Genomic DNA, 26,000 nt, shown 5'->3' with positions numbered 1-26,000 from the left:
TTTTTTTTTTTATGGGGAAATTATGGAGATTGGCTTTTCCTAAATTCAAAATTCCAAAGCAGTGCATTAATTGGGGCAAAGAAGAGGGCACTTTGAAATTCACTCTTGTTCTAAAATCACATTTGATGAGGTGGGAAAAATAAAAAGTGAATGGATCGGGGAAAAGCCTAAAGATACTTTAATTGGCAGAGGTTTGCCTTGCTTTTGTTTAGTTACTCACTGTCCTTTTGACAAAGTCCGCGTTGAAGAGGCTTTGTAAGTGCTGTTCCACTGAAGGACAAACAAGGGGACTTTTCAATGGAGCCCTTTTAAGTCTGGTTCCTCACACTCCCGCTGCTGTTGGAGGCCACTCCTAATGCGGCTGTGGCTACGCGTTCATCTGTGCAGCCTGTCACCGCAAAATGTCTCTTCTTGTCGAGCAAGCTAGCGTCTCACCTCCAGGCACCCTTTTCAAAGGCACCACTCATAAAATTATGATAAAGAAAAGAGTTTATTTTTTTATAGGTCAGGACAAGAAGACGCCCTCCAATGCTGGAGAGCCTGTTTCTTCAGGAACAAGTGTTTTAACTTTAGCGCAGAGTTAGTGGAGTTGGAAGCCTGGTAATTTTTCAACTGCAAAGTGAAACTTATTCCCTGTCATCTCTTTTCAAGTGGTATCATCCATCCTTGCAGTGTGTCTGGGTGTTGTTAATTTCATTAAGTGTTATAGAAAATTAATTTTATATTTTCCTGGAAGACCTCTGGCTTGCATCACGAAGGATCAGGGATTGCCTTTAATGATCTTTTTATATAGTCAGTCCTTGAACTGCGATCCAGGGTTGTTGCCTGAGTATGAAAACCATTTGGCCAAGAGAAGCTTCCATTTTCTCCCTCTCTCTCTCTCTTTCTCTCTCTTCTGTTGCCAGGGCTACAGTGCAGTGGTGTCATCATAGCTCACTTAGCTCACTGCAACCTGAAACTCCTAGGCCCAAGCAATCCTCCTGCCTCAGCCTCCCACGTAGCTAGAGGTACAAGCATGTGCCACCACACCCAGCTAAATTGTTTTTAAATTTTTGTAGAGGTGGGATCTCACTGGTCTCAACCTCCTGGCCTCTAGCCACCTTCCCACCTTGGCCTCCCAAAGTGCTAGGATTACAGCTATGAGCCACCATGGACTGGCTTCTCTTTTTCTTTTTAACTGCAACTTTTGCTAATAAAATCTAATGATGCTATGCATTTAAGATTATATCTGTTGTCTTCTTCGTCATCTGATAATAAAGCGATCATTCTTGTTTTATTTGCCTATTGTCTCGGGTTCAAAAAGAATTCATCACGAGTTTCTCTACTAACAGGACTGTTTCAATCATTCCAACCAGCACTTTATCCAAATGTGTCTAATATTCTCTAAGCCTTTCAGATGAATGGGTACCCCTATTTTTCTTGCTTTTAACTGAAACTGTCAGTTCCAGACTTTTCAATTTCAATGTGTGGATCATTTAAGGAAGACCCATTGACCCAGGCTGTGCATTTACAAATAAACAGGAGGGGATCGTGCCAACCCTCCTTGGTGCTCATGTGTCACAGCTCTTGGGGATATCATTAATTCAAGAGTGAAGAGCCAGCCACCTGTTTCTGAGGCCTCTTTTCCCTCACGTTAGAGGTCCAGGCCCTTGCTGAATAGTAACACTCTAATCTGGGCAGCGTACAGAGCATTTTTCTGTGGCTGATTTATCAGCCGAGCTGGAGGATTTTGTGTGTCTGCCCCTCTGTGTGTGTTTTGCAGTCAGTTACCCTTGAGGCACTTGTCAGGACCGTGCATATTAAAATTAATCAGCCCTCCCAGCCTGTGTGGCTGTGTGTTTAACATGAAGAAGTGGCTATCACGCATTTGCCCTAATTAAATAGGCCTGCTTGGTGGTGTTCTAGTGGATGCTTGGTCTTTTCTTTTAATAGGAGTTGCTTGTGGGGAAGGCACGGACAGCACTAGAGCCAGTGGAGAGCTCACTCTGAATTTCCTTTGCCACCTGCTCCCAGAGTTCGGAGACCTCAAGGACTCCCAGCATGCCTGTTTGAACTACTCTTGATGTTGAGGGGAAATATGGCCAATATGGAGAGGGAGCAGTGAGGCCAGAGAGAAGAGGATGAGCATATGACCTAGACATTTCTCACTGAATAAACATAGCCCCGTCGTACAAGTTGACAAACTTTGGCATCAGATTATTCTCCATGCTGCCATTTTTGAGGATGAAATTTGGAGGCTTAGGGGAAGATCTTCTGGTGTGTAATTCAGAATGAGTTCCCTTTTTTTCATGTCTTAATTTGAAAGGCAACTTATTATTATTTTTTTTTTTTGAGGCCGGGTTTTCCCTTTTTTTTTTTTGGCAGACTAGAGTACAGTGGTGTCATCATAGCTCACAGCTACCTTAAAGTCTTGGGCTTAAGAGGTTCTTCTGCCTCAGTTTCCTGACTTCCTGGCTAATATTTCTCATTTTTGGAGAGACAGGGTCTCGCTCATGCTCAGGCTGCAACTTTCATCCATCTGTTATTATCTATCAGATAGGTCATTATCTATCAGGAGTCATTTATGAGACAATACATATGGAAATACAGAAATGAGTTCACTTCTACTCCGATCATTTCTAGACTTTGCTTATTTTGATTTACGTTAGACTTTTCCCACAGCTTAGAGAAGACTGTCAGGGAAATAAGCTTTTGTGAAGGATGAGCTCAAAACACGGAAAATATCATAGGCTGGCATCACATGGTAGTTTTCTTATTTATGTATATAATGTCATCAACAAGGTGACCGCTAACACTTTTGCCTATTCGTTTGTTTAATTTAGTCCCAATTCATGTGTATTATTTGGACTGTTTTTGAATGTTAAAAAATTGGGAAAAATATATGTAGAATATTTTTCCATTTGGTCTGAATTGTGTACACATGTACGTGCAGTCACATGTTCCTGACAAGGATGCATGCTGAGAAATGCATGATTAGGTGACTTGGTCGTTGCAGGCACATCACAAGTGTGTTACTCACTCAAACCTAGATCGCACGGCCTGTTACACACCTAGGCTGTCTGTGTAATATCCAGCTATATGCTCTTGCTCTCAGGCTATCAGCCTGCATACCATGTTACTGTACTGAAGACTGGGCAAAAGTAACACAGTGGTAAGTATTTGTACATTTAACCAGATCTAAACTTAGAAAAGGTACAGTAAAAACACATTACAACTTTATGGGAACACCAATGTATATGTGATCCATCTTTGACTAAAAGGTCCTGTGTGGCACGTGACTGTCTGTGAACTAAACCATGGAGCCAGCATTGCAAACTGTCTGAAAAGTAAAGTATTGCAAAACTGAAATGTTAAAGAGTTAGAGATTATAGTTCAGCACATTTCTAGATAACCACAGCAAGTTATCTGGTGAAGGATTATCCTGGCAGAACATGATTCCTAAAAGCCTTTTGTTCCTTCCCCCCCTAGAACTATTGTTTCCAACTTTCCTCCCGTTCTTCCCATGGTCTGTGATTTGTTAAAGGATCCATCTGTGAACACCTCTCTTCTGTCTTGAATGTGGGCGCGCTGCGCACATGTAGAGAAGTGTATGGGCAGGGCCCAGCCTCTGTCTGCTACCTGACAGCCTCGTCGAACCCCCTCCCCCTGTTCACTTAGGTTGCTGCCGGTTATTTATTAACACAATGCAGCCTGTGCAGTGTGGGTGTATACGAAATAGAAAGAAAAATAAAGGGCCCGAACAAGTAAATACATCTTTCGTCATTTCTTTTGTGTGGTGTGTTTACTGTGTGCTATTCTTGGTCAATAGAAATTGTTTGACAGATCTGCAGAGGGCTGAGGAACCTTTTCCTGAACTTTATCCTTTTGTTTTTATCTCTTAAAAGAGCAAAAAGTTTATTTGCTCTTTTTTTTTTTTTTATTACTGAAAGCTCTCTATGTCAAATATTGTCAAAGACTTTTATGGCTATTAATATGACAAAGGTGAGTGATTATGAAACATGACAGTTTCATTTGTTTGAAATGGACAGCCAGAGACTAAAATTTTAAGATAATTTTCAGATGGAAACGTTTTAATTAGAAGTAGAAAATGAGATATGATACAGGTCACCTTTTTTTTTTTTTTTTACCTTCTAAGACATGTACTTAGGAAGCTTCATATTGGGCCTTGATTTAATTCATATTTAGTCGTCTCCTCCCTACACATTAATATAATATCTATATAGAGCTCATTGCATGGTATAATTACTGAAGAGATCAATGGCTGGGAAAGCGCACAGTCATTGAGCATGTCTGTTATATTCTAACGGGACAGTGCTCCTGTGTTGGCGTTCAGTGCGCTCAGAGATAAGAATTGATTCGCTGTTTCAAATGAATTCAATCTGTGGCTTAGGGCTTTCTTTTCTGAGAAGTTATGCTTGGTAGAAATTTGCCTGACAGGCTTACCCATCACAGGGTGAAGCCCTGGGAGCATAAAGCCATGTAAATGAGCAGAAGGAACCCTCTCCCCCTTTGGAGTTTTCTCTTCTTTCTCTGCTCTCCTCCTTTCTTAACCCTAATTTTCCCACTTCAGTCCTTGTCCCAGCATTTTCATGCTTTTTATCAGTGTTAGGATGCCAGGCCCCAGGAAAGAAAGGTAAGTGGGGACGGTGCTGTGTGGAGAGCAGTGCGGAGTTAACAGGAGAGATCGGTGCTCGGCTATTCTGCTAGTTCTCCAAACGTCAGAGAGAAAGAACTTCTGATTTCAGAGTAAGTGGGATAGGAATTGGGTGTGTTTGTCCCGGCTTTGCCTGCTCAGTGCTTGTGTTGTTTAGAGCATTCTCCTTCTCATGTAGGCATGTGTATAAATTTGTATCGTAGACGTAAATAAGTTAACTATAAAACAGCCTCAGGCGGTTTTCTAGGCATATTGCAGAAGAAGGTGCTGTTATTACAGGTGGTGACAGGTCTATGCATGTCGTTGCCCTTGAAGACATAGCAGTGATATCGATGAGCCCTAATTTGTATTTATGTACAAATACAGAAATGTAAAGACGGTGATATCGATGAGCCCTAATTGGTATAGCAGTGGGTCAAGATGGAAGACAGTGATATCGAGGAGCCCTCATTTGTATTTATGTATTAATGTTTAACAAAAATGGTTAACAGTAAAAAGGAAAACTGAAAAATAGGCCAAAGACTAATAGATAAAAGATATAAAGAGATACAATTTGCTGGGTGCCGTGACTCATGCTATCATCCCAGAACTTTGGGAGGCCAAGGAAGGAGAATTGCTTAAGGACAGGAGATTATGCTAGCCTGAGCAACAAAGAGAGACCCTTTTTATACAAAAAAAAAAAAAGAAAGAAAGAAAAGAAAAGAAAAATTAGCTGGGTATGATGGTGCACGCCTGTATTCCCAGCTTCTCTGGGAGGCAGGGGGGTTGCTTGAGCCTAGGAGTTGCAGTTAACTGTGATGGTGCCACTCTACTGTAACCCTGGCAACAGAGCAAGATGCTGTCTCCAGAAAAAAAAGAAAGAAAAAAGTAAAGAGAAACAAAAACTTTTTACAGGAGTATACACTGTGTTTGTCTTTTAAGCTCAGTTTGTGTTTTGAGTTTTTACAAAGGGTCAAAAAGTTTTTTTAGAGTAAAAACTCATAATGTAAAAAAAAATTAATAATTAAGATTAATTTTTTATTAAAGAAAATTTTTAAAAATAAATTTAGTGTGGCCGAAGTGTATAGTGTTTACAAAGTCTGCAAGAGTACACAGTAATTTCCTAGGCCGTCACCACTCACTCACAGATTTACCCAGAGAGACTTCCAGGACTGTAAGCTCCATTTATGGTAATTACCATATTCAGGTATATATTTTTTTCTTGTATTTATCTTTTATTTCTACTGTACCTTTTCAGCGTTTAGATATATAAGTACCCTTGTGTTATAACTGTGTACAGTACCCAGTACAGTAGTATGGTACAGGTTTGTAGCCCAGGATCAGGGGCTGTGCCGAACAGCCTGGATGTACAGTAGGCTACACCATAGGTAGGTTTGAGTAAGTATAGGCGGTGAGATGTGAACGGTGAGGGAACTGCCTGCTGAGGCACTGCTCTAAAGATACTCCCTTTGTCAAGGGCCCGTGACTGTGCACAGAGATGAGCTTCTCAATATAGAATAGGAACTCCCACTTGTGTTCTATATTTTATTGTTTTCCTTACTTTTTGACACTTGTTAACATCCTGGGTAAAGTCTCTTTTGAAACCTTTGATCTTTGTTTAGCCACCTATTCACCTAGTCTCTAAATCTGACAGCAAACATTTACGGAGGTCCTCTTCTCTGCTAGGCATTTATAGGCTGATGAGGAGACAGAAATCAAAGACAGAGTCCCTGTCCTCAAGTTGCTTATGGCCCTTTGGGGGAAACAGACCTGTCAGTTCACGGTGAGAGGGAAGGTGAGTGAGAGGCACCACAGTCCTGCAGGTGGACGGGAGGGGACTTCCAAAAGTGAATGTCTACCCAGTATGTTCAATTGTTTATCTTTTATTTATTTGCTTTTTTAGTGTCCTTTTTAATTTTTTTTTAAATTTCAGATTAATGTGAAGGTACAAATGTTTAGATGACATTGTTTGCAATTCTTAAGTTATAGTTGAACCCTTCAACCGGGGGGCTGTGCTGCATAGCCTATTTATGTTTTAAAATGAATATTTACTTGCTGAGAGATGGATTTTTTATGGTTTTAAGTCACATGCTGAGGTCATTTGGCTATTATGACCACTCTAGCCAAGTCTCTTTATGTATTTAAGCAAAAATGACTGCAGTGTTCATTGGACCTGATTCTGTGTGACACAACTCTTTTCAATGTAGTTTTTCTCATCACCCCTCATTGTCTGGGAGCTTTCAGGCTATTATTGATTTCTACTTATCCTCAGCTTACCAAGAGAAATTTGCAACTGTAGGGCAAATATTCTAATTCTATTCCCTCACATACTCCAGCTACTAAGACTGTACATATAATATATACATTTTACCCCTTTATCCATCTTTAGCTTTCACTCAGTAAAAAACATAGAGGATAGTCTATTTGAAGTTTTGTTTGAATGCCCCCATAGTGTTGTTTGTAAATTTGAGCTAAGACTGTGATAATGACCATGGATCCCTCACATACACCTTACTCAGAGAGCTAAAGTATCCTTACCCTTGTAAGTTCCTCATTCGGGTACTGAAATGTACAGGCTCAACTACAACTCATTAAAAGGTTGTTTGCTCTGTCCTTATAATGCTGATTTTTAACTAAAACTGCTTAGATTCTAATAGAACACGCAAGTATGGGATCCGTAGGACAAAGTATTAAGACATGTCTTCCGGCATGCTCGTAAGTCCTGGTGGCTGTTAATAAAACACTGTGTGTATGTGTGTAAATATGTTGCTTTGGGGATATGTGAGTAATTCAATATGTTCTCAAGGGTGGAAAGAGAGCCTGAGCTGGCATGCGATGTGGTAGTTGTGCCATCCTGGGCATTTTATTGGTCTCCCAGTAGCCTTTATTAAAGTGGGTGTAGTGAGCCTGTAGCTGTAGTGAGCTCACTTCCTGTCTGAGTCTCCACTTTATTTTTCATTTCCTCCCATTCCCAGCATCACTCTTTATGACTTTTGCTGTGACAGTACACAACTGCCTGTTGCTTTTCCCGGCTGCCGTTCTTTTTTTTACTTAGGATGTGTGGGTGCGATGCCGTTACCTTACATTGCACCTGGATGATGGCCATTATCTTTAACATGTGCTTCAGGTATTTTCTGCTAACTCTAAACCTCTACCCTCCCATCCTTAAGAAATATTATCTTTGACTCTGTCCTCCATTAGATTTCGACTTAGAGTAATGGTCAGTACATAGGGACTACCGACCAAATCCAGCATGCTGCCTGGTTTTGTATGTCCAGTGAACTAAGAATGTTTTTGTTTTATATATGAATTGTCAGGAAAAAATCAAAATAAGAATGTTTCATAACATATGAACATCATGTGAATTTAGACTCTGTGTCTATAAATAAAGTTTTACTGGAACATAGCAATGTTCATTGCTTTATATACTAATGACAATGTAATGCCTCAGTGGTAAAGTTGAGTAGTATAGCCTGCATAGCCTAAAATGTTTGCTATCTAACCCTTTACAGCTTAAGTCTGCTGACCTGTGTCCTAAAAAGCAGGAAAAAATTGCAGTGATTCCATTATCTAGAGTTGATAGCACAGTGACTCCTCATTGGCTGAATTAATTCAGTGGTTGAATGGCAGCACCCGTGGCTCAAAGGAATAGGGCACTGGCCCCATATGCCAGAGGTGGTGGGTTCAAACACAGCTCCAGCCAAAAACTGGAAAAAAAAAATTAAATGGTTGAGTAAGCTATGTTTCCTCTGAATCAAGCCATCCACCTAGGACTCCTGGCTCTTGTTCTAATAGAAGTTTAATAGAGGAAATACTGAATGATGAAGACCCAGGAGGTAGTGTTTGTTCTGTCATTATATGTGTGATCTTAGGCAAGTGATTTATTTTCCTTTATTTGAAAACAAAATAACTACATTAAATAAGTTTTATAGTTATTTACGGACTTGAAATTCTGGAGATATGATATCACTATTTTTATTGTGTTAATATTCAAAAAAGGAATAAAACAGTTTGGGGCTCTCTTTATTAAGAAATATGGACAAAAAGGAGAAAAGAATACTGAATTCTTACTGATCTATTACATGTCAGTTTATCATTGGTGTTTATTAGGCATTTTGCAGTAATCCAAATGAAAATAAACTTTGTCCATCCCTTCGTCTCGAGTCTGAATGAGCCATGTGGATTAGATGCTTTTCCTGGGGACAATAGATACTTGGTTTGTATTTCTTTATTCATTCAGTCAATCATCCTGTGTCTCTTGAGAGGAGAGTTTAATCCATTCTCATTTATTGAAAGACTTGATAAGTGGGGCAGATTTCTCTTCATCTTATCATTACTGCTTTGTTTTATTCCTTGAGCCATTGTGGTATCTGGGTCTGAGCTTTAACATTTGGATGGTTTTATACTGGTAGGTGTCTATTATGTTGATCACGGTCTGCCCTAGACAAATTCCCAGTGTTTGCTTGTCTGAGAAGAACTCTTCATTTCTCCTTTGTCTATATGAAACTTAGTTTCGCAGGGTAGAAAATTCTAGGCTGCCTATTACTTTGTTTGAGAAGACTGAGAATGGTGCTCCAGTCCTTTTTGGCTTGTAAGACTGGGTTGAGAAGTTTGCGGTTAGCCTGAGGCTCTCAGTCCGGTAGGAGTTCCTCTTTTCCTGTTACTGTGAGCCAGTCTGATGACTGTGTGTTATAGAGATCACCTCTTGGCAGTGAATCTCCCAGGAATCCCTTGAGCTTCTTTTAGCTGGTTATCTAAATTTCTATCAAGACCAGGGAAGTTTTCCGTAATTAGTCTCTCAAATACGTTTTCCAGCTCTTGTATATTTTCTCATCCACCTTCAGGGATGTCTATGATTCTTAGGCCTCTTTGCATGATCTCTTATTTCCTGTAGGCTTTGTTCATTCCTCTTATTTTTCTGTTCCTTCTCTTTTACTGACTTGTTTAATTTAAAGATATTGTCTTCTAGCTCTGAGATTTTTTCTTTCTTCTGCCCAATGTAGTCTATTCTTAAGGCTCTCCACCAAAGTTCTGTATTTCCTTCAATAAGAAAAAGATAATAAAATAAAGTTTGTCATTGGTCCTGGATGATGAATCTTTCTCATAATGCATTAGAATTGAAAATAAGGTCTTGCGTTGTAAGATTTGTGGTCTATACAGCAATTTATGTCCTATTGCTTGGCGTAATCATTTTGTCCAATTAATGAAAACCAGGCACTTTTAATATCAGCTTTGGCTAGAATCCTGAGCTAGCTTATATTTATTTCTCTTTTTATCATTTTCTTCTCTTTTATATGAAACCCCCTTTCCTACCAAAATCCATTTCAAGCTAGGTGATCCAATGCTGGTAACTGACATGCAAACCTTATATTATAAGAATTATGACTCTTTATAACTCTAAAATGAGTTCTTCAATTCTACTAGGGGTGCTCATCATAATCTTGGACCCTCATAATACTTCTTAAAAATAAATATTACAGTAAAAATTTAAAGACTCTTTGGATAAAAACTTTTGGGGGGGGCAATGTATAGCTAATTCTAAGCTATTTTAAAAGACAAACTGTTGGATATGTAAGACTTTTGTTTTTAAATATTTTTGCTCCCATAAGAATATCCTTGTGTAAAATTGTCACAAAAGCCTATAAAAATAGTAAAGAGGAAGAAAAGCAATTAAAATGGAAAGTTTTAGGCTTTCTTTTTAAGTTAAAACATACTTTTAAAAAATGAATATATATATTTTTTCTACCTTTTCCTGCATATAGCATCCAAATACAGCATTGACACTTAAAAGAATGTATTCTGAAGTGTTTCCTGAAGACCATGAAAGCATGGTCGATGGGCATGGCTTCAGAAATAATCATTCCCAGTTTTCTCCCATGTAAGACCGATATCGTCAAAGAAGTTGATAAATAGTAGGTACAATATTTCCAGTAATTGAGAACTAGCTCAGGAGGTGAAAAAATTGTGGACATCTAGGAGATTTTCAGCAAAATTGTTCTCTAGAAGCTCTGTGTCAACTTTCATGAAATAACCCCAAGAAATAATAACACAGTAACTTCTCTAGGTCTCCTCCCTTCTAGGCTTGGAGTCCCGCTGCTCTGCCATGCAGTCTTGTCCTGTTGTCTTCTACAGGAGACTCCTGTGTTGAAGGCCTGGAACCCTTCAGCACAGGACATCCTCGTGCAAGAGAATGATTTTTCCTGTAGGTTCACGGCTTCAGCATTCACTGTGTGGTCTGGCACTGAATCAGGTCATCTGCCAGCAAGCAGGTGAAGGGCAGTTCCAGTTTCAATGATCTCAACTCATGTGATGTGAAAATATTTTTAATTCCACAGGGGATATATGTTAGGGGAATTTAGCATTGTTGCTACTACTGCTAGTTTTCTCATTCTATTTTGCAGTCAAAAAAAAAAATATGTACTGAGCACGGATACATCTCTATGTGAAATTCTAAATGTTAAAACACATTGATGAATGGACGTTCTTTTAATTTATAAAAATAAAAAGCATTTTAATACTCTGAAGATTCTCATTCAGATTTTTTTCATCTGAAAATCCATTATTGCTTAAAATGTCAAGATTCACCTTGTGATTTTAAAGGAAAAAAGTATCACCTTTCTTTTGCTACTTATGACATAATTACGGGCTGATTAAATGTCAAAGTATTAATAGCTTATGACTTCATTTGGTCAGATATATGAAGCTATTTCAATAAGAAAAACTTAGCAGTTATATTTCAAGTTACATCCATAATATAGATCCGCAAATAATTTTACCAATTATTTAAAAATATAGACACACACTTACCCCAAACTCCGACATCCCTGACTTCCTTACTAGAATTCAAATACCTGTGCTCTTTATCCTGTGGCTTGTGTGTGAAGAATGATCGTATAAAACTATGTAGTTGGTGACTAAGACAAAACAAGCACTTCCTTGCTGAAGATAGGTTTTTACCTGCCGTGATGAACAACTCATACTTTCATTAAAACGGGTTTGAATCACCTCTCTCTCTTTACTTTTTTCCTTTTCCTGAACCAAAGGGAAGGATCAGAAACATGGTCAGCAGACTCTGGGATTTGTATGTAAGTGAATGAACCAGTACATCTGCATCCTGCCTTTTCCTTATCTTCCCTGGGTGTCCCTGAGCTCTCCCCAAGCTGAGACAGATGGCTGCTGGTTTAGTTATGTGCGTGGGAGAAAGGGACTTCCACATGTGATTTTTACCATTTGGTAGTAATTAGTTTGTTGTATAAATTAACATTAACTGAACCATTCTTCAAGCATTGTTTGTAATTATCCTCTTTGAATCTCTGGAGTTGTGCAAAAAAGCAGGGAAGAAACTGGTCCTTAATTTATAGAAGTTGAAGAATCTGTCATTAGGCAGAATAGAAGAGTAATGATTGTATGCCCAATAGACTGAAAACTTTGAAATAACCATGAAACGGAAAAGCCAAAATATTTTTCTGGAACTTAATGGTTTAGAAATACAATTAGCTTTTTCTGAAAGTGTGCGATTTGTTGTTCTTAAGGCAAAAGTCTAGTAAGAGAAAAACGAAATGCAGTGGCAAGGAATTTGTCTTTTTATTATTTAGCAATAATATCTTTTAGTTTTCACAGTAGCTGCCACATGAAGGTAATGGCCTCTGATCTTTTTATCGTATCACAAGCTTTCAAATGGGAGTTTTTTGGGGTGTAAATTTTATGAGAATCATATTTTTCTGAGATGCAGTATTATCAATATTCATCTTTTTAGGAAATACGCTTCCTCAGTATGTGGTATTTTTTTTACCATGCAGGTTTTAAACTCTGAATGGTGTTTAAATTATTATTCCCTCTAATTCCCCTCCCGCCAATGCAGATACTGGATATCAAAAGAAATAAAATAACCTCTGCTTCTTAAAATTCCTTTAGATTAGTTTTGGTTTTGCTCATCTTATTTCTGGGTTCAAAATTTTCTCCTTGTGTCTTTCTCTAAAGAGATCTAATAAATAATACCATATAACAGATTGTCTTTTAAAATATAAATGTTTCTTTCAGAAAAAAAAAATCCCCATCTGTGTTTTTCCTTTGGAAATTGCTTTAAGAAGCTACTAAGAAGAACAAATTCTTGATAGACATATTTGATCCAAAGTATTTAAAATGTGTCATCACACTTTTACTGTCCATAGCACAGTCGTAACTTTGATGTTGGCAAGAAAATATGATGGTCATTATTCTACCAAGAGTTTCTTTATTGCAGCCTGTTGGGTAATAAAAGCTCAGTCACCACTATTAATATGTGTGTGGACTTGTTGTTGGATGATTAAAAAATAGAAATACAAGTTAGTAGTTATTTTCCATCACACAGCTTAATTTACTGATTAGACTTTAGTTGTAGAAACCAGGACTACCGGAAATGACTAATTTCTTGGCTTTTTTTGAGTAGTGTTGCAGTTCATTTCATGGCATGCGATGATTTAAGGGGTCTCCAAATTTTAAAAAAATATCCTAATGTCATCGCAAATTACTTGGGAAAATAAGAACATGGCGCCCTTATTTAGAATGGCTGTAGTTACCACACAACTTTTTATTATGAATGGGTGAAATTAAGGCACTTTAAAAGCTGGTTTATATTGGAAAGGCTTTTCACATATTTATATTCTTCTGAGGTTAAGAAAGAGATACGGCTTTTTTGGTATTTTTTTCTTTTTTAAATGAAAGTATTTGAAGAAGACTTTCTGGTTTATTAAAAATGATGTTTATTTTTAAGTGCTTCTAATTCTGTCCTTGTTTTTTATGAAATGGGAAAACTGGAAATACTGTGTGCTTACGAGTTGGCCTCCTCATGAAGTGTTGCATTCTGTATTCCCCATAATTAATCAAAATTCTGAATTACGCTTTTCTTTTCAGTAAATAAAACTTCTGATCATTTTTAAAAAAAAAAACCAGTTTTGCATATTCAAAATTTTTGCTTCCTCAAAATAGCTTATGCACATATATTTTCCCTCAAATGGAAAAAAAGAAAGCACTATTGTTTTATCTCTTTATTTTGGCTGTAAATCAAATAAACATAAAAACCTTATGCTCCGTGCTTTTCAACATCTAGAGTTGGCTAATAGGCAGGCAGCTTTCATCCTGAAAATGTTTTTCTTCCGTACTTCATGGGACAGAAATATGTTTTCTTTTATATGGGACAGGTATAGAAATGGGTAACATTTTGAGTGACAAACATTGTATCTACTGAAACATTAATTCCATATACTATGGGCAAACAATGTATAATTAAGCACAATTTTGGAAACACTTTAATAGAATAGCTTTTGATTTATGGCTCTTAGGATTCTGAATATTAGGCCAAAATATTCCTCTGTGTGGGAGAAAGTCATCTTTACGTTCCCCGAGTTAATTTAGAGCCTAATTCTTGGAAATGAAGCAAAATAAACACTTCTGCTCCCAGACTGTTTGATTTCGCGTCATTTATGTGTTTGTGTTCAAAAGAATACATAAATCTAGCCTTCCATGCACCTTTTGAGGAAATCACAAGCCCTTACCCACCCTTGCTCCTACAAACCTAGACTACTTTTTCACATTCTCAAATTCAAAATAATTTCTTTTAGTACTCAAAATAATTTATTTACATTTTTTTCTTTGGAAATAATTTTCAGATTAAAGCACTCAACTGTTGACAATTATCCTGCACCAAAACCACCTCCAAATAATTTTTTTGGCAACCATTTGAATTACAGACTCTTGTATGACATGATATATTTTGGAACCAAAGATAAGAAGGGAAGGGGGGGCGGAGAGGCAGTTCTTCTGTGTCTGTGAAGCTCAAAGAGAATACATTAATTAGCCCAAGAGAATTTCTAGGAAGCTGGAGTGAGAAACTGTAGCTTTGAAATCTAGTGATCTTTATCCACTGTTGGGTTTGGGTCAAAGACCTTGGACAAGGCAGGAAAAAAGAAAAGAAGATACATTATAGGAACCAGATGTTAAAAACTGATAAAGGCTGACCAGCCCCCTGCTGCTAAAATCTAACCCCACCTCCTTCAAAAAGGTGACATTCTCCTCTGAAGCCCTTCTGTCCTTCGAGGAGGGAAGGCAGCACAATCCTGGCTCTGCGTTTTTCCTCTGGCCTACCTTGTCGACTAGCCCGAGAAGACTAAACAGGTGTTATCTACTTTTGATTTCAGTGCATTTAAATTAATCCTGTCAGCTCAGCTGTTAAAACAACTGTCATCTCCAGCTGTTAGTAATTTTCGACTGGGCACTTTCACAGGTTGCCAAGATCTGAGCAGGCATTGTGTTTCTCTCTGAATGCACTGGAGTAACAATTTGTGGGCTTTTTAAAGGGGACTGGTATTGTGATGCTGCACACATGAAATGATCATAATAATAATTTGAAAATACAGTCTGGTGCCACGTTTTGTAAAATATAAAATAAACCATGTGCCGAATGCCACCCTCGTCTATATTCTGTGGGGCGTTACATAACTTTTTGGCAAATGGAGTTCGATGAACAGTAAGTCAACTTGGAAAGCATAAAAGAGGGAAGTACAATAAAGAAGTGAGGAGGTAGAAGATAGTGGTGCACCTGCTTGTGATGGCGTCTGTGTTTCCAGAAACGATAGTTGCTTGTGGTAGATATGTGGCTTTTCCCTTTCTTTGAAATCCACAGTAAGCTGTGCTGTTGCATTTAAACAGTTTGCGTATTTCTGTGCTTTTCAAACCAAATATTTGGTGTCTGGCTAGATCCTCTCCTGTCGAACATTTTAAATCATAAGAGACATGTCTTCTATAATTGTCATACTTGGGATATATTTCAATTTGTGGCATTCTAAGCTACTGTTGTGGAAGGTAGAAAAGGCTATCAGGAAATTCAGTGTATTATCAATAATTGGAAGCCACTAAAAGCAAGTAATAATCTCAAATCTATATTTAAAAATCTCTCATTTGCTATGATGTAGCCATCTGGAAGCAATGAGTTTTCTTCCTATTCATTATAAAATGAAACAATGTAAGGTTTTCTGCTTGCTTACCAATTCTGAATTGGGGTATATCTATTATTAAAATATATGTTTAAAATGAGAATAAATATATAGATAGCTCTTAAACTGATTTTGTGTATGTTTCACAATAATGTCATCAGACCAGTATGGAAAGCAATTTTCCATTCGACTGTACCAGTCACAAAATTTCATGCTAATTTATAATGCTTTAAAATATATATATATATAGTCTTGATGTTGAATGAATTCATACTGATGCGGTTGAATAATACGTTACACTTAACTAATTTCGAAAGAAATTCTGGTTTCAATACATATATAAAATTGGGGCTTATTTCTTGAGAAGATATTAAATGTGCAAGGTACATGGTGAAACATTTAATAAAAAGTATTTAAGGAAGAATATTTCTCATTTCTATTCTTATTCTTTACCTCTGCCTTCCCCAACCACCAGTCATTTCCTCTTCTAGAAGGTTTCACGTGACATACTTTCTTCCCCATCTCTCCAGAGATATTCTGTGTATACTCAAGCCTATAAATGTATAGAAATGAACGGGTGTGGGCACAGGGTGTATCAGAAGGCTGATACAAACACACACACACACACACACACACACATACACACACACATACATACACACACACACACCCCAAATAGGTTTTTTGGTGTTTTTTTTTTGCAGTTTTGACTGGGGCCGGGTTCAAACCTGCCACCCCTGGTATATGGGGCAAGTGCCCTACTCCTTGCGCCACAGGTGCCGCCCCTCACCCCAAATCTGGAGGTCATTTTCAGATTGACAATCCCATGGGAAGTTGAGATATCCAAAACTTGGTCTAAAAGCCCTGGATTTATGTAATGTTTATTCTCTAAAAAAGCATATCCATACGTAAGCATGAAGGATAAGGTTGCAGTGTATGTGATACGTGTAGACGCAAGTTACCTAATTTATTGCAGCTGAGGAGTATAATTTAAATTGAGCAAAGAGTATTTGTTGTTAATCCATACTTATCAAAGTTAAAAGATCATTCAATGTAGTGAGTCAACTATTAGAAGCTACTGGTAGGAATATTCTCACCCATAGGTACTAGACTATATAAGAATATGTGACATTACTGTTAATAAAGAAACTTGAAACATTTTAAATGTCAGGGGACTGCCTAAGTGTATGATTTCATTTTCAAAAACAGATTACTATGAGACTGTTAACAGATTACTATGAGAAAATTCATTCATAGAAATATGGAAAGATGTCTATTATTGCTATTTTGTGGTTAAAAAATTGAAGGAAGGTAGAGATTATCTTATTTATTAAAGCATATATATATGCCTGTCTACACATTTATTTAAGTGTTAAATATGCATTAAATAAATTAATACATTACAAATAAGTGTATTAATTTGGATATTTACTTAGGGGTGTATTTTCTATTAATACTTGACTAATTACTAAGGGTTAGATTGTAACTAAAAGGAACAATCGTTAATGTTGCTGATAAGAATCAATTACTAGTGTATTTTAGTTTCTACAAACATCAGTTTACACAGGAAGAGGGTATCATTAAAAACAAATGAAATACAAAAAATTTGTATGTGGAAGTGCTAAGTCAGTGCTGATGAAATGGTAATGGGCATTACAGAGGATCATGGGAAAAGCATTAAAAAGGTGGGAATTAGAAATAGAGTTAACTTTGATTTCTTTATTTCCAGAGCCGTATTGACAGAGGGTCTCCTGTTAAAAAGCTGGGAGAGGCAGCAGGTCACGTGAACATGCTTCTTCACACAAACACACATCGGCAGTCTGAATAGGGAACAGGGATGTCTAGCTAAAAACTGTATTAGGCACACATTCTAGTAATGATTAATTATTTTGAATTGAAAAGATACTCTTTGTATGAGTCTCTTAGGAGTGCTGTAACCAGCCACTACATACTCTACTCGGTGCCTTAAAACAATGGAAATTTATACTTTCACATTCCTGGAGGCTGAAAGTCTAAAGCCAAGGTGTCTGCAGAGCCATGTTCCATCTGAGACCTTTGGTAGAACTACTTCCTGCCTCTTCCTAACTTCTGGTGATGGCTGTAAAGTTCCTGGGCCTGTAACTGCTGCATTTTATTCACTGCCTCTGTTGTCCGGTGATTTTTCTCTCCCTGTATGGATCTTTACATGGCCACCTTCTTAAAATTGGGACCCTTGTCATATTGATGTAGGACCCACTCTTCCGACCGTGTTACAACTTGAGAAAGTCTGCAGAGACTTCATGACGTGTCCCAAATACAGTTATCTTAACAAGTACCGGATGCTAAGATTTCAACCTCTCTTCTTTGGGAACACTATTTAATGCATAACACTCTTAAAAATATAAACACAAAGAGGTAGATAAGCTAACTGACCTTTTATAGATTGCTATGAATTCATTGAATCATAGTAAGCATGAGTTTAAATTGATATGCCATAGGATTAAACATTGGGGTACCAAAAAAGAATAAACAATTTTAAAGTTCGTGAAAACTTTGATATAGGTGCGGTCCTTTTCAAGGGACTTTGCAGTGGGAAGTTGGGATATCCAAAACTTGGCCTAAAGGCCCTGAGTAGATACCTGGAAGTAGAGAAAAGGTTGGAAATTGCACTAAAAGGGTGTTGAGAAGATGACAAAGTAAAAACATTCCTTTTCCTTAGAGCACAAAAGGCTCACATGTCCCTGAAAGTCATCAGACTGTCCAAAGATGCTGATCCTGGCCAGCTGTGGCCATGAAGAAAATTGTAATAACGTGTGCCTGGAAAAGTTATAGAGAGAGTTTACAGATATTTCATAGTAACGTGAATGCCATCGTTACCGGGATTGTGACTATTTTTTCCAAACACTATTATTGTTTAAAAAGCAAAGCCAGAAATGATGGCCACTTGCTAAGTAAAAAGCCCCATCTTTCTTCTCCACTCCATCATTCTCCTATGTTACGCTTTCTAATTGTAGGGAATTTTTCTTTTACTGAAAAAAAGGATACACTTCACATTGTAATAGCACCTCAGTTTTTGGTTTACATTTTACATTGATTCTGATGCTCTAAACCGAGGATCAAAAGAAAGGTTTGAGTACAGTTGTACTAAGGCTAACCTCTTTGTATTTATCCCAGCGCTAAACACGTCTCCATCACCTACTAGGAGCAGAGTGTTGCAGGCAAAGGCAGCCCTCCGTGTTAGCGCTGGAGATTGGGGAGGAGGCGGCGTTGATGCGTGCAGGTCGACCTTTCCTCTGTTAATGGCGGATGACTTTTGTGTACTTGTCCTAATGCTTCCTCATGGCATTCTTGGGAGTGGCGTGGAGAAACATTAGGTTCACGTGTGAAGGACTGACTTTTCATTGAACTACGGAAGACTAATAGCAAAAAAAAAGCTGTGAGGGGAAATAGAAGATTCTTACTTTTCCTTAGTTTTAGAAGACTATTTATTATAAGTCATAGCAGAAAAAGAATTGGGAAGAATTGCCACTTCTCTTTTAGTTTTTCATATTCATTTTGCCCAGAAAAAAAATGCAATTACTCATAAAATTGATGATCTAAGTCTTAGGATGTTCGCAATGTTATAAATTCCAAGAGTATATTGCAGTTGTCTAACAGATTCTGTCTGTAACTGCAGTACCCCTGAAAAAGTGATGAACAAAGGTGTCCACAGCTTACATTGTCTAATCAGGCAAACACCCGCATTTAACAGTACCACTAATAAGTTGTTTAGTTAAATATTCGATTTGAAGGTTTGTTTTTTTTTTTTTTTTTAAGTCTTGAAGGAAATGGTAGCACTATATGGGAAATTTTCTGACTGTTAAAACTTTCATTTAGATGATAATCTTGGTTTTGTTCTGAATTGTCTGGCTGTAGAAATTTATTTAGAATCGTCTGATTCTTGCCTGTCAGATTTCTATTTCCATTGTGTCCAAACCGCACAAACAATTTTACTTTTGTACGTTAATGGTGGGGAATGGGAAACAGCCGTAACAAACTCATGTTAGTCAGTCTGAAAGGTCACTACCACTTGTAGTGACCTTATTGGTGCTCCTCTTTGGTGATAGTAGATATCATTTGTGGAGCGTAGAGTCCCCCACCCACCCTGTCATCATTCTGTATATGCTTTCTCTCTTTTTTTTTTCTTAATTTCAGAATATTGTAGGAGGACAAATGTGTTGGTGACATGAATTGCCTTTGCACAATTTGAGTAAAATTGCAAAAGTGTCCCTCGCAGAGATAGTGTGCCGTGTACCTGTTAGGTGTGGATTTGCCCCTCCCTCCTTCTCCCTCCCACCTGCCTTTCCGTGGAGTTTTACTACCTGTTGTGCACCCGGGTATTGATCAATTAGTTTCAAGTTAATAATGAGTACATATAGTGTTTGTTTTTTCATTCTGAAGTTTCACCTGGAACCGTCTCCAATTCCATCTAGGTTGTTACTTTATTATTATTATTTTTTATGGCTAAGTAATCAGAGGTAGTTACATAGAAAACATTTTATTCATCCACTCATGTACTGATGGGCACTTGGGTTGTTCCCACATCTGTGCAGTTGTGAATTGTGCTGCAATGAACATTCAAGTGCCTGCATCTTTTTGATAAGATGACTTTTTTTTCTCCCATGGGTAAATACCCATTAGTGGGATCACTGGATCAAATGGTAGGTCTACTTTTAGTTCTTTAAGGTATCTCCATATGAGTTTTCATAGAGGTTGTACTAGCTTGCAATCCCACAAGCAGGGGATAAGTGTTCTTTCCTCTCCATATCCTTGCTAATATCTGTTGTTTTGTTTTGTTTTGTTTGAAACAGAGCCTCAAGCTCTCACCTTGGGTAGAGTGCTATGGCATCACAGCTCACAGCAACCTCCAACACCTGTGCTTAAGTGATTCTCTTGCCTCAGCCTCCCAAGAGGCTGGGACTACTGGAGCCCACCTCAATGCCTGGCTATTTTTTGGTTGTAGTTATCATTGTTGTTTGGCAGGCCCGGGCTGGAACCCGCCCACCACTCTGGTGTTTGTGGCCGGCACCTTAGCCACTTGAGCTACTGGCGCTGAGCCTGTTTGGGGATTTTTTGATAACAGTGATTCCCAGTGGAGTCAGGCAGGTCTTCATTGTGGTTTTGGTTTGCATTTCCCTGAGGACTGAAATGTTGAGCATTTTTCCTTTGTTTATTGGCTGTTAGTCTATCTTCTGATTGATTTTTTTCTTTCTGATTTACTTGTATTATTTATAGATTCTGGTTATCAGACATTTATTGGATGTATGGAATGCAAATATTTTCTCCCATTCCATAGGTTGTCTGTTTGCTTTATTGATTATTTCCTTGGCTGTTAAGAATTTTTTTAAATTTAATCAGACAGACTCTTTTAATCCTGGCAACTACTCTATTTAGCAATATTCATCTTTGTGTGTGTGTGTGTGTGTATATATATGTGTGTGTATATATACACATCTTGGTGTATATAGCATATATAATTCTACATATACATATATACACATATATGCTACTTTACATGGGAAAACTAATGTCCAAGTGGGCTAAATAAATTATCTAGAAAATTAGTAGAAGCAGAACTTGATCTCAGAGATATCCAGTGCAAAACTAGCCTTTCAATTATTATTTTAATTCTCACAGCTTCAAACAATGTGATGAACCCAATTAATATGAATGAATTTGTAAAGTAATGAATGCATGAATGAATTCCATCATTCATTCCACTTTTTTTTAAACACCCAGGTTTGCAAAGTATTCTTGCAAGAGCAAGTAAGGTACCAACCTTGTTACACAGAAGGTTAAATTCTTATGCCAAAGTTTTGGGTTTTTTTTTTAAAAGGTATACCAATAGTTATATGCAAAGATAGGTGGATAAAGAAAAAGTAGAAAAATCAGAAAGTGATATATTCCATAAGAAAAGCACTAAACTACCTTTATCAAGAGCAAAGTGGATTATTTCACAATGAAGAGGTGCAGGTAGAATTTAAGAAGAAAATGGCATTCAAAGTCGTCATTGAAGGTGGTCAATATTTCCATAAGGCTGGATTGAGAGGGGTTGAGTTAGAGTGAATAAATAAATTAATAAATCTTAACTACTTTTGTTCGGAACACAGAGGTGAACATGCATTAGGTACCACCAGGGGTAATAAATGAATAATTTCATTTATTCGGAATGTAGGGCTCATAAATTGAGAAAAGGAAAAAATACAATCCCAGATGTTGGGCAGATTAGGTTTGACAAGTCCTGAATGCTGAGCTAAGGAGTTGAAAATTTAGAGATGGGAATTGAAAGGCTATTGATTTTCCAGCAGGGGAGTTCTGCTCTCAAAAACCATTTTCACCATTGCCTATTCCTTCGTATGATTTGAATTTCCTTTGGGTAACAGCAACAATAGTGAAACGAATACTAGGTCTGTGGATATGTTGATAATGTGATTGGTTAGCCTCATGTTAATATGGTGCATCCACCCTAGATTTTATATCTCTTCTTGATAGAACTTGTATTTTACTAGAATCCTTATAATATTTATCTCTACTATGAAGTTTTGAGTCTGTCAAGCAATTATTTAGTCGATAGATAGCATGACTTCAGAATATTTGGTTGCCTAATTATTGTTTATTGACTATGGAAATTGATAAGGAAATGTTGGATGCTTGCTAAATAATTATTTTTTTAATGGATAAAATTTAAACCAACAAAACCCTAAAACTCTTTATTACCCTCTACCTGCAGCCGTATTTCAACAGCCATCTGAATCTGAGGTTTGGGAGACTTATCATATTTGCCATAATGAGAAGAGAGTGTTCGTGTTGTGCCATCTTTATAAGCACTGTTAACAGCTGTCTTTCTTTCTTTTCTTTCTTTCTTTCTTTCTTTCTTTCTTTCTTTCTTTCTTTCTTTCTTTCTTTCTTTCTTTCTTTCTTTTTGAGACAGTCTAAAGCTGCCACACGGGGTTGAGTGCTGTAGCATCATAGCTCACAGCAAGCAAGCTCCAACTCTTGGGCTCAGTTTTTCTATTTTTAGAAGATATGTTTTGCTCAGGCTTGTCTAAAATGTGTGTGAGCTCAAGCAATCCACCCACCTAGGCCTCCCCGACTGCTAGGATTACAGGCATGAGCCACCGTGCCCAGCCAACACCTCGCTTTCTGAAATAATGTTCTTATGCTCTTTAAACTCAGCAAAACATAAGCTCTTCTGAAAAAGATTGTCACTCTTATCGAACTAGTTAGAAATGCTATCTGTGCTCATTTTTGTTCTTATACTAGATTTACTCTTTCTCCCTCTTAGCCCTTAATCATTCTATTTCACACTCTCTTTCCTCACTAGACTCTAAACTCCCCGGGGGCAGGGACTATGTCCTTTCCTTTTGTGTTCCTAGGCTAATTCAGTACTTGGTAGATAACAGATTAGTATTAAATATTTTATGAAGGAAGTACAGATTAAAGGGAGATCCATTAGTAGGCTATCAGAGTACTCAACGATTGGGACAGTCAAGACCTAAACAAGGTATTTGGCTTTAGGAATAGAGAAAGGAGTTAAGAACTTTAGAAAAATTGAAGGATCCATATTAATGATACTTGGTGAAGGATGGGTGTCAAGATGAAAACATTTAGTTAAAGATGCAAAGGGACTTGAGATGTACAAAGTGTCACTAAATATAATGCAGAAGAGCAAAGCCTAAGACCTGATAGCTTGTTGGTACCTACAATGTCCTCTTTTACATAGTGATTTTAAGGTACCATGGAACCATGCTGAGATATTTAATAGGGAGTTACAATACTGAGGAAGTGGAACTTGCAAAACATCAGGAAATGACATCAAATTTGTGAACTGTTCACATAGTAATAATATTTGAGATGCACGAATGGGAAATATTTTGATAGGGAAATTTAGAGGAGAGAGTGATGTCTAGATCTTGTGGCATAGCTTATTGCAGCACGTTCAGAGGAAGAGTACCAGAGAATATAAACAATGAGAAAAATAAACAAGAACGATTTCAGGAAAGTTAAGATTAAATGTAGTTTTAGGAATGTTTAGAAAAGAGGCTGGAGGAGAATTGGCTAACAGCGTAAGATTGCATAGTCTGGTTTATAAGTTAGGTACTTACTAATCTGGTCAGAAGTCATATTTGCAAAGGACTGAGGACATAGAAGGGAAAGCAACAAGATGACAAATTATGTGAGTAGGCAGAGTTAAGATAAAAATGACTATTCGTGGGGCATTTCTACTTTCACTTAAAATAGCATGCAGACCCAGGGAAGATGTGTATGTGGAATGTATTGTAGAAACATATTCACAGAGATTTACATTTGACATTATCTCCCCTATATATCCGCAAAGATATAAAAATTGAGATCACTTTTGGAAGGTTCTACATTAGTATTAAAGATAATCACACAAACCATACTCATTTCCATAAGCAAACCATGCTTTATAAATGTCTTTTCTTTTGAAATATAAGACCTTAAATTGGTAAAGATATGAGGACTCAGATAGCTAGTACGTATTTGTAATCGAAGTTCCGTTGTATATATTCAGTAAAACTCTGAATTGGGTTTCATGTGTTTACAAAAGTAAGCAGACACAAGATGTTCCCTAAAGTTTATTCTATGTATAATATTTTGAATTTAACTCTGTGGTTATTGCATGCCTTTCCTAGAAGAGGATTTCTTCTTTCAGTAATGGATAGTAAATTCTGGAGAATGTTGTTGTCTTCTTCTTTCCGTGAGTTTGCTAGGAAAAAGTAGCAGATGTGCATATTGCAAGGGTATATGTCAAATCTATTAAGATCATAAATGTCTTAACACAATAATTAAGTAAGTGAGGTGAAGGCTGAGTTAACCAGTTTGACATAAGCATTCCAACCAGTATATAAAATCAGCACATTGTACCCCATAAATGCATTAATGTATACAGTTATGATTTAATTAAAATAATAAAAATAAAACATTCAGCATTAAAAAAAGTAGCAGATGATGAAATAAATTAAAATATCTGGTTTGTTTCCCCTAATAATAGAATTTATGCAGGAGCAATTGAAAGCATGAATACGATTTACATCTGAAGACAGCTATAGGGGTTGGATCCAAATCCAAGCATCATTATAATTTAATTTATGTAATAATAATTAACTGAAAAATTGTGTACAAATGAATTTTGGTGTCACTAATAATGTTAGAGTGTGTGCAGAAAATTCTAGGTAAAAGAATTCATGCTTTCCTAAGGAGTAAATATTTTAATGTGAAATATGAGAGAGCTTAAGTCTTAACATTTGACTACATCAAGCTACTTTTAAAAAATGTCACCAACAAAAGTTATCTTTTTGAAAATAATTATTTAGGTAGAAATTGGGCTCACTCCCTTGGTCTTTGACATGATAGAAAATCTTCCGGATAATCCAAAGTTGATTGTGGTTGAATTACCACCATCTGTTGACTACCACTTTCAAAAATTCCCCAGGTTAAATGGGTTTGGAATATTGAAACAAGGCCTTATATCAGCGGCACTGTTTTCTTATTCCCGTTTATCGTCTCTATGCTCTCTTCTCTTTTCCTCCTCTTCTTTTGTCCTTCTTTGCCTTCTCCTTTTTCTTATAGACAACTGTTTCATAATTAGAAGGGGTAATCTGTACTGGACAACAAGTCCTACCTATTGGATTTTGGGAAACACTGTCACTGGGCTTGGGTGCTGTAAAAATGTCCTAGAAGCCAAGGGACTGACGGTGACAAGATTTCCTGTTCCTGGTGCACGTTTTCATCTGCTCTGGGCAGAGGAAAAACATCTAAATTTGGGTAAAATGTATCTAAAGAGGAATGGGAGGCAACAAGTATGTTATTAGCTGCTCCATGATACCAAGGGGCGCTTTTCACCATGTTGCATTTCGACAGGTTCTCCAGTAACTGGATGCTTTACAGTATGATCTAATTTAATTTTACATCTATAAGGCAGGACTATCCCAGTCTGACAGGTAAGAAAACAGTCATGAAGTTACTATTAAAGGTACGACGGTATTTACTATTAAAGAAATTCCTAACGAGAACACTTATTTATCCCCTGATCTCTTTCAGGCCCATTACTAGTATAAACGTACTTTGCCCTGTGAGCAGTGGCAAGGCTCTTTTTCTCTGATTGCACTGGAGTCATGACTGATATAAAAGGAAACCATGAAAGTTTCCGTTTCCCATCTTTATTAGTGGATTATTGGCATAGCTGATATACTTAACCCGTGGGACATTTTTGTACTTGTTTTGTTATATTAAAACAAAGTGATAGCTGAACATTGTATCACTGATGTCCCAGTATTGAAGTATTTCCATCTCTCATCTGTCATCATCAACCTGGATGTTTTAAGCACCCTCTTCTAACCATGTTCATGCCTTTG

General features: G+C 37.3%; 1 protein-coding gene across 15 annotated transcripts in view; it reads left to right on the top strand.

Moving 5' to 3' along the window:
• SOX5 (SRY-box 5) overlaps positions 1-26,000 on the top strand; it is a 1,023,582-nt gene that overhangs the window by 709,724 nt on the left and 287,858 nt on the right. The window contains exons 1-2 of one of the 15 annotated variants that reach the window (XM_023514674.1): positions 3,946-4,746; positions 6,320-6,428. The exons of 13 other annotated variants lie outside the window; for them this stretch is intronic. The gene's annotated coding sequence lies outside the window, so the exon portion shown is untranslated. Of the gene's footprint in view, positions 1-3,945; positions 4,747-6,319; positions 6,429-26,000 lie in introns of those variants that run through there. One more of the 15 variants, XM_023514675.1, reaches the window with a different exon arrangement.

This window comes from Otolemur garnettii, unplaced genomic scaffold (genome assembly GCF_000181295.1).
Source record: "Otolemur garnettii isolate 467f Iridium unplaced genomic scaffold, OtoGar3 scaffold00057, whole genome shotgun sequence".
NCBI lineage: Eukaryota > Metazoa > Chordata > Mammalia > Primates > Galagidae > Otolemur > Otolemur garnettii.
Note: the sequence above shows the minus strand (reverse complement) of the source record. Positions and strands in the feature narration are given on the sequence as shown.